Source organism: Arachis ipaensis, chromosome B2, assembly GCF_059453495.1.
Source record: "Arachis ipaensis isolate K30076 ecotype BB chromosome B2, ASM5945349v1, whole genome shotgun sequence".
In the NCBI taxonomy this organism is placed as follows: Eukaryota; Viridiplantae; Streptophyta; class Magnoliopsida; order Fabales; family Fabaceae; genus Arachis; species Arachis ipaensis.
In genome coordinates this window covers 62,799,279-62,806,999 of record NC_142437.1, presented here as the reverse complement: position 1 = coordinate 62,806,999, position 7,721 = coordinate 62,799,279, and the positions used below count along the sequence as shown (strand labels likewise).

Genomic DNA, 7,721 nt, shown 5'->3' with positions numbered 1-7,721 from the left:
TAATTCTCCTTTATACCATTCGATGCCGTGATCCATGTGTTAAGTGTTTCAGGCTTTATAGGGCAGAAATGGCTTAGAAAATGGAGAGGATGCTTGCAAAAATAGAAGGAACACAAGAAACTAAGGAGATGACCACCGAACACCGACGCGCGCGCATAGCTCACACGAGCGTGCAGAAAGGAGTAAATCGCAGCGATGCGTGCGCGTTCCTGATGCGTACGCGTGGATTGGAGTCTGCACGAATGACGCGAACACGTGGACGATGCGTACGCGTGACAAGGAAAATCGCTGAATGACGCAAACGCGTGGACGACGCGTACGCGTGACTTGCGCGATCTGCAGAATTAACAGAAAATATTGGGGGCAATTTCGGGCCGCGTTTTGACCCAATTTTCGGCCCAGAAACACAGAATAAAGCCAGGAAACATGCAGAGACTCAACATACTTTTTACACAACACAATTTTAGATACATTCACACATTAGGATAGTTTTAGATCTAAATTTATAGAGGAATTACTCTCCCTCTAGTTTCTCTTTACATTCCTAGTTTATTGCTTTTGCTTTTGGATATTGAAGAATCATTACCTCCGTTGAAGATACTATTCTAGTTTGTTTCCTTACTTACTCTTTTATTTATTCCATATTCTTAATTCTTGTTTAAAGTGGTAGTTGGATTATTTTCATGGATTGTTAGTGAAAAGGATTACTTTATCATTAATTAATTTTCAAGCTTTATTTTATTCAATTTATTATGTCTTATTTTTATATTTCTATGAGCATTATATTCATGTCAATGGAGTAGACTCCATACTTGACATGGGGGTTGATTAAAAGGAGACACTTGAGTTGGAAGGCTTAAGTGATGGTTGAATTGGAAATTGTTGGCTAGTTCTGTATTTACTAACGCTAGACCTTCCCAAGGGAGAGGACTAGGATTTGCGAATAAAAGTTAGCTCAATCACTTGACTTTCCTTTATTTAGTAAGGGTTAACTAAGTGAAAACAACAACCTTTTTAATACTACACTTAAGAGATCCCAACAAGGATAGAACTTCCAATTAATCATTCCCCAGTCAAGGCTTTTTATCTAGAATATTAATAATCATTCTTAGTTTTTATTGCTTTAATTTACAATTATTTAATTACTCGTTATCCAAACTTAAACTCTCTTGGAAATTCCTAATTAATAAAATAGCACCCTTCCTTGCAACTCGTTGGGAGACGACCTGGGATTCATACTCCCAGTATTTTTATTTTAAATTTTTGTGACACCCTTTTTAAATTGGTGAGGCGGATTTTAGCTGGTTAAGAGCTATACTTGCAATGCTGTTCTCTTATTAAAAATCTCTTAATTGGCCTAACCTCTGCCACGCACCAGTTTTTGGCGCCATTGCCGGGGAGTTGCAATTGTGTGCTAAATTATTAATTAGTGTACATATTTTAATTTTAATTGCATATTTTATTTTTTTTATTTTATTACCATGAGCTATATATTTCTTTCATTGAATGACGCGTTCACTGCCTGATCCGAGCTTAGCTGCATTTGATCCTGAAATTGAAAGAACTATTTCACGTATTAGGCGAGCTTGGTGCGCAGAAATTGTGATTACACTTTAATTATGTAAAATTCATCACTCTTTCTTTCCCTGGTAATGGCGCCAAAAGCATGATGCCAATACCATGGTTCACAACTTCGCACAACTAACCAGCAAGTGCACTGGGTCGTCCAAGTAATACCTTACGTGAGTAAGGGTCGAATCCCACGGAGATTGTTGGTATGAAGCAAGCTATGGTCACCTTGAGAATCTCAGTCAGGTAGGGTTAAATGTGATTGGATTAGATAATCAAAAGATAAATAATAAAGGATAGAAATACTTATGTAATTCATTGGTGAGAATTTCAGATAAGTGAATAGAGATGCTTTCGTTCCTCTGAACCTCTGCTTTCCTGCTATCTTCATCCAATCAGTCTTACTCCTTTCCATGGCTGGCTTTATGTGATACATCACCATTGTCAATGGCTACTTTCGGTCTTCTCTCGGGAAAATGATCCAAATGCCCTGTCACGGCACGGCTAATCGTCTGGAGGCATCACCCTTGTCAATGGTTTCATCCTATCCTCTCGGTGAAAATGGTCAACGCACCCTGTCACGGCACGGCTATTCATCTGTCGGTTCTCGATCATGCTAGAATAGGATTTGCTATCCTTTTGCGTCTGTCACTAACGCCCAGCACTCGCGAGTTTGAAGCTCGTCACAGTCATTCAATCATTGAATCCTACTCGAAATACCACAGACAAGGTTTAGACTTTCCGGATTCTCTTGAATGCCGCCATCATTCTAGCTTACACCACGAAGATTCGGATTAAGAGTTCTAAGAGATACTCATTCAATCTAATGTAGAACGGGAGTGGTTGTCAGGCACGTGTTCATAGGGAATGATGATGATTGTCACGTTCATCACATTCAGGTTGAAGTGCGAATGAATATCTTAGAAGCAAAATAAGATGAATTGAATAGAAAACAGTAGTACTTTGCATTAATCTTTGAGGAACAGCAGAGCTCCACACCTTAATCTATGGAGTGTAGAAACTCTACCGTTGAAAGTACATAAGTGAAAGGTCCAGGCATGGCTGAATGGCCAGCCCCCCTGATCTAAGAACCAGGCGTCCAAAGATGATCAAAAGATTCAAAGATAGTTCAAAAGATATCTAATACAATAGTGAAAGGTCCTATTTATAATAAACTAGTCACTAGGGTTTACAAAAATAAGTAATTGATGCATAAATCTACTTCCGGGACCCACTTGGTGTGTGCTTGGGCTGAGCTTGAGTGTTGCACGTGTAGAGGTCCTTCTTGGAGTTGAACGCTAGCTTTTGTGCCACTTTGGGCGTTCAACTCTGGTTTTGGATCCTTTTCTGGCGCTGGACGCCAGATTTGGGCAGAGAGCTGGCGTTGAACGCCAGTTTGCATCGTTTAAACTTGGGCAAAGTATGAACTATTGTACATTGCTGGAAAGCCCTGGATGTCTACTTTCCAACGCAACTAGAAGCGCGCCATTTTGAGTTCTGTAGCTCCAGAAAATCCATTTTGAGTGCAGGGAGGTCAGAATCCAACAGCATTAGCAGTCCTTCTTCAACCTCTGAATCTGATTTTTGCTCAAGTCCCTCAATTTCAGCCAGAAAATACCTGAAATCACAGAAAAACATACAAACTCATAGTAAAGTCCAGAAATGTGAATTTAACATAAAAACTAATGAAAACATCCCTAAAAGTAACTAGATCCTACTAGAAACATACTAAAAACAATGCCAAAAAGCGTATAAATTATCCGCTCATCACAACACCAAACTTAAATTGTTGCTTGTCCCCAAGCAACTGAAAATCAAGTAGGATAAAAAGAAGAGAATATACTATAAATTCAAAACTATCAATGAAACATAGCTCCAATCAAATGAGCGGGACTTATAGCTTTTTGCCTCTTGAATAGTTCTGGCATCTCACTTTATCCATTGAGGTTCAGAATGATTGGCATCTATAGGAACTCAGAGTTCAGATAGTGTTATTGATTCTCCTAGTTCAGTATGATGATTCTTGAACACAGCTATTTTATGAGTCTTAGCCGTGGCCCTAAGCACTTTGTTTTCCAGTATTACCACCGGATACATAAATGCCACAGACACATAATTGGGTGAACCTTTTCAGATTGTGACTCAGCTTTGCTAAAGTCCCCAATTAGAGGTGTCCAGTGTTCTTAAGCACACTCTTTTTTGACTTTAACCTCTCAGTCTCAAGTTTTTACTTGACACCTACACGCCACAAGCACATGGTTAGGGACAGCTTGGTTTAGCCGCTTAGACCATGATTTTATTCCTTTAGGCCCTCCTATCCACTGATGCTCAAAGCCTTGGGATCCTTTTTATTTTTCCTTGCCTTTTGGTTTTAAGGGTTATTGGCTTTTTGCTCTTGCCTCTTGGTTTTAAGAGCTTTTGGCTTTTTCTGCTTGCTTTTTCTTTTTCTTTCTATTTTTTTTTTGCCTATATTTTTTTTTTTCTGCAAGCTTTGTTCTTTGATGCTTTTTCTTGCTTCAAAAATCATTTTTATGATTTTTCAGATTATCAAATAACATGTCTCCTAGTCATCATTCTTTCAAGAGCCAACATATTTAACATTCTTAAACAACAACTTCAAAAGACATATGCACTGTTCAAGCATACATTCAGAAAACAAGAAGCATTGTCACCACATCAATATAATTAAGCTAAGTTCAAGGAAAAATTTGAAACTCATGTACTTCTTGTTCTTTTGAATTAAAACAGTTTTTGTTTAAGAGAGGTGATGGATTCATAGGACATTCATAACTTTAAGACATAGTTACTAACTACTAATGATCATGTAATGAAGACACAAACATAGATAAGCACATAACATAGAAAACGAAAAATAGAAGAAATAAGAACAAGGAATGAATCCACCTTAGTGATGGTGGCGTTTCCTTCTTGAGGAACCAATGATGTCCTTGAGCTCTTCTATGTCTCTTCCTTGTCTTTGTTGCTCCTCCCTCATTGCTTTTTGATCTTCTCTTATTTCATAAAGGATGATGGAGTGCTCTTGATGTTCCACCCTTAGTTGTCCCATGTTGAAACTTAATTCTCCTAGGGAGTTGTTGATTTACTCCCAAAAATTATGTGGAGGAAACTGTATCCCCTAAGGTATCTCAGGGATTTCTTGATGATGAGCTTCTTCATGTGCCTGTTGAGATCCATGAATGTGCTCTCTTGCTTGCTCCATCTTTTTCTTAGTGATGGGCTTTAGAGATGAATCTTTCCATCTCCCATGGCTCAGAGGTGAAAGCACTTGCCTTCCCTTTCCTCTTTGAGGTTTCTCTGGCCTTAGGTGCCATTAATGGTAATGGAAAAACAAAAAGCTTATGCTTTTACCACACCAAACTTAGAATGTTGCTCGCCCTCGAGCAAAAGAAGAAAGAATAAAAGAAGAAGAAGAAGAAGAAGATATGGAGGAGATGGAGGGATATGTGTATGGATGTGAGTGGTGAATGGAAAACAGAAGGGATGACCATGAATGGAGAGAGAGAGGGTGAGGTGGGTGGGGATCCTGTGGGATTCACAGATCCTGAGATGATCCTGTGGTGTCCACAGATCTTGAGGTGATCCTGTGGTGTCCACAGATCTGGAGGTGTCAAGGATTTACATCCCTGCACCCATTAGGCATGTAAAATGCCCTTGCACACAACTCTGGGCGTTCAGCGCCAGGTTGGTGCCCATTTTGGGCGTTCAACGCCCATTTGTTGGCCATTTCTGGCATTGAACGCCAGAACCATGCCTGTTCTGGGCGTTCAGCGCCCAAACACTGCCCATTTTAGGCGTTCAGCGCCAGAACCATGCTCTGTTCTGGCGTTGAACGCCAGACAGATGCTCCTCCAGGGTGTGATTTTTCTTTTGCTGTTTTTGATTCCGTTTTTAATTTTTTTGTTTATTTTGTGACTCCACATGATCATGAACCTATAAAGACATATAACTAAGAAAAATATAGTTAGATAAATAAAAATTGGGTTGCCTCCCAACAAGCGCTTCTTTAATGTCAATAGCTTGACAGTGGGCTCTCATGGAGCCTCACAGATGTTGCATGGTTGAAACTCCCCAACACCAAACTTAGAGTTTGGATATGGGAGTTCAACACCAAACTTAGAGTTTGGCTGTGGCCTTCCAACACCAAACTTAGAGTTTGACTGTGGGGGCTTTGTTTGACTCTGCTTTGAGAGAAGCTTCTTCTGCTTCCTCTCCATGGATGCAGAGAGAGATCCTTGAGTTGTAAACACAAGGTTGTCCTCATTCAATTGAAGGATCAATTCTCCTCTGTCCACATCAATCACAGCTCTAGCTATGGCTAGGAAAGGTCTTCCTAGGATGATGGATTCATCCTCTTCCTTTCCAGTATCCAGGACAATGAAATCAGCAGGGATGTAAAGGCCTTCAACCTTTACTAACACGTCCTCTACTTGTCCATAAGCCTGTTTTCTCGAATTGTCTGCCATCTCTAATGAGATTTTAGCAGCTTGCACCCCATAGATTCCCAGTTTCTCTATACAGAGAGGGGCATGAGGTTTATTCCTGAACCAAGGTCACACAGAGCCTTAAAGATCATGGTGCCTATGGTACAAGGTATTATAAACTTTCCAGGATCCTGTCTCTTCTGAGGCAATGTCAGTCGATCCAGATCACTTAGTTCATTGGTGAACAAGGGAGGTTCATCTTCCCAAGTATCAATGCCAAATAATTTGGCATTTAGCTTCATGATTGCACCAAGGAACTTGGCAGCTTGCTCTTCAGTAACATCCTCATTCTCTTCAGAAGAGGAATACTCATCAGAGCTCATGAATGGCATAAGGAGGTTCAATGGAATCTCTATGGTCTCTAGATGAGCCTCAGAGTCCTTTGGTTCCTCAGAGGGAAGCTCCTTATTGACCACTGGACGTCCCAGGAGGTCTTCCTCCTTGGGATTCACGTCCTCTCCTTCCCTTACAGGTTCGGCCATGGTGCTTATGTCAATGGCCTTGCACTCTCCTTTCGGATTCTCTTCTGTATTGCTTGGGAGAGTACTAGGAGGGATTTCAGTGATCCTTTTACTCAGCTGGTCCACTTGTGCTTCCAGATTTCTAATGGAAGACCTTGTTTCATTCATGAAACTTACAGTGGCCTTAGATAGATCAGAGACTAGGTTTGCTAAATTAGAAGTATTTTGTTCAGAGTTCTCTGTCTGTTGCTGAGTGGATGATGGAAAAGGTTTATTATTGTTAAACCTGTTTCTTCCACTATTATTAAAGCCTTGTTGAGGCTTTTGATCCTTCCATGAGAAATTTGGATGATTTCTCCATGATGAGTTATAGGTGTTTCCATAAGGTTCACCTAAGTAATTCACCTCTGCTATTGCAGGGTTCTCAGGATCATAAGCTTCTTCTTCAGGAGAAGCCTCTTGAGTACTGTTGGATGCAGCTTGCATTCCATTCAGACTCTAAGAAATCATATTGACTTGCTGAGTCAATATTTTATTCTGAGCCAATATGGCATTCAGAGTATCAACTTCAAGAACTCCCTTCTTCATAGGCGTCCCATTACTCACAGGATTCCTCTCAGAAGTGTACATGAACTGGTTATTAGCAACCATGTCAATGAGTTCTTGAGCTTCTGCAGGCGTTTTCTTTAGGTGAATGGATCTACCTGCAGAAGTATCCAATGACATCTTTGATAGCTCAGATAAACCATCATAGAATATATCCAGGATGGTCCATTCTGAAAGCATGTCAGAAGGACACTTTTTGGTCAGCTGCTTGTATCTTTCCCAAGCTTCATAGAGGGATTCACCTTCTTTCTGTCTGAAGGTTTGAACATCCACTCTAAGCTTGCTCAGCTTTTGAGGAAGAAAGAACTTGGCTAAGAAAGCCGTGACCAGCTTATCCCAAGAGTTCAGGCTATCTCTGGGTTGAGAGTCCAACCACACTCTAGCTCTGTCTCTTACAGCAAAAGGGAAAAGTATGAGCCTGTAGACTTCAGGATCTACTCCATTAGTCTTAACAGTATCACAGATCTGCAAGAATTCAGTTAAGAACTGAAAAGGATCTTCAGATGGAAGTCCATGAAACTTGCAGTTTTGCTGCATCAGAGAAACTAGCTGAGGTTTCAGCTCAAAATTGTTTGCTCCAATG

General features: G+C 40.4%; 1 non-coding gene across 1 annotated transcript; it reads left to right on the top strand.

Annotated features, from left to right (window-relative positions):
- Nucleotides 1–7,312: 7,312 nt before the first annotated feature.
- Nucleotides 7,313–7,420, top strand: LOC148574116 (small nucleolar RNA R71). The gene has a single exon (XR_015906245.1). It is a non-coding gene; the product is annotated as a small nucleolar RNA R71 (small nucleolar RNA).
- The last annotated feature ends 301 nt before the right edge of the window (nt 7,421–7,721 follow it).